We start from the raw sequence: 2,061 nt of genomic DNA, 5'->3' as shown, positions 1-2,061 counted from the left end.
GAAATGTCTACATGCATGGAGAATAAAAAGACTCAAAATAGTATTTAATTAATTAAAATAAAATATGCGTCAAATTAACTTCAAACAATTTCCATATTATTCTCCTTTGTTCAGTGAGCAAGAAGAAATTTTTTTTTTCGATATTTCTATACCAAGATAAGAATTTTTGAAGTTAGGGCTATTTATTTTAATCAGAAAACCCCTATCTTTCTATTTAAACGTGCAGTGCCACCTCATCCTAGGTGTCTCCAAAGCTCCACACGTCGTCTTTTGGTTCAGCGCCACCATCCGACTCAGTAGCCACGCGTCCCATGGTTCACGCACCGAGAGTTCATCCGGCTATATCTCGTCCGTTGATGAGATAAACGTGCGATCGGACGGCTCCCCATCATCATCCCCAATAGTCTAACCCGTGACATTTAACACTAAAACCCTAAGATCACACTCATCTTTCTATCAAATGACCTTAGGTTTGATCATGTGGACTCAATTAAGTATGATGAACATATCCATATGGTAAACATGCTATGAAACTAACCCTAATCAAATGGAGAATCAAAATAGGCTCAAGCAAAGGGGTAGTTCAATACCTTTTCTCAGAGAAGGGAAGCTTCAATCAGAGGTGTTCGACACGTTAATGGAGGTCCAAGGAGGTTAGGAATTGAGCCTCTTGCTGTGGTGAAAGGTCTAGGTATGAATTCGACCCAGCTCAATTTCAGATGTTGGTCTAGAGCTATGCTAGGGGCTCTCTATGAGGGGGATTTGATGGAGCTTTATCTTAGTTCAGTGTGGTGAAGGTGTGGGTGAGTTTAATTTGATTTTGGTGGAATGTAAAGATGTGGAGAGCTCTTTCCTGTCTCTGACAAGGTTTTGAGCTCAAAAATTGAACTCCGACAAGGAGATTTAGGGCAATGTAGTCGTTGGGTTACACTTTGGAGGTCTCAACAAACCTCAAGGAATTATTTCAGAGGGTGTCCTTAAGAAATTTTTAGCACCTCTCTCCTCGGCCATGAAGGTGAGCTTTTATAAAAATGGCCAATGATGGCTCTATGAATCAATTGAAGGATGCAAAGTGCTGCCTTTGTGGAGGGCAGAGAGGCTCTAAACTTCAAATTGGATGAGGTGGACTCAAGGTTTGAATTGGGTTTGATTCCATGGGGGTGTCTCTTGATTTGGCCATTTTCCAGTGACTAGGCCTGCCGGCAAGGATAGGGGAGCTGGCCAAGGGGTCAGGTGAGTTAGGGGGAGGCTCAATTATCACTTATCCCCAGGGATTAGTCATAATCGTGAGGATATTTGGCTTAAGACAAAGAAATTAGCATGAATCCCTTTATTTGGGGATCCATTGGTCCATAACTTGGTTTGGTTGGTCTAGGGTTATTTAGCCTGGTCGAAAGGAAGGACTTAGTTGCAGTGGTAATCTTTGGTTGGCCAATTTGGCATGGCTAGGTTAATTTTTGATGAAGAGATCCATGTAGGTCAATTTGGCCAAAGCTTAGGTTTGGGCTAGGATAGCTATGACCTTAAGCCCAACTAATTGATCAACATTGTGTAGATGATTGTCATGAAGATTTTTGTTGAAGACTTGAAATGATTTTAAGTTCAATTGAGGGTTCAATTTGAAGGATTTTGGGATTTTGGTCAATTTGAGCATGTTGGGCTAGACTTGGGTCTAGATTGGGCTAGGATTGGGCTAAATCCAAATTTATTGTTGATAATGGTCAATAGGAATGTGATGAAGAGTTTTCAAGATGAATTGGGTGCCAATTTTGCGATTAAGGCAATTAATTTGGTGGAACTTTGAGGTATGGCCAATTTAGGGCTTTTTGACTTGGGTTGAAATTAAATGAAATTGAGGCTTCACCAAGGACAATTTAAGGTTAATTTTGATTTTTAGGAGTCTTATTAAGAGTTTAGGATGCAAATTGAGACCAATGGAGTAGGCCATCGAGTTCAATTTGGTGGAACCAAGTCATATGGGCAAATTTGGGGGTTTGGCTTGGATCAAAATTGAGCTCAAATCATGGGCCAATTGAGCTTGTACTTGATTTATATTGGTCA

This window comes from Phalaenopsis equestris, unplaced genomic scaffold (genome assembly GCF_001263595.1).
Source record: "Phalaenopsis equestris unplaced genomic scaffold, ASM126359v1 Scaffold001215, whole genome shotgun sequence".
Taxonomy (NCBI): Eukaryota; Viridiplantae; Streptophyta; class Magnoliopsida; order Asparagales; family Orchidaceae; genus Phalaenopsis; species Phalaenopsis equestris.
The sequence above is the reverse complement of the archived record's forward strand: the minus strand, read 5'-3'. Positions refer to the sequence as shown.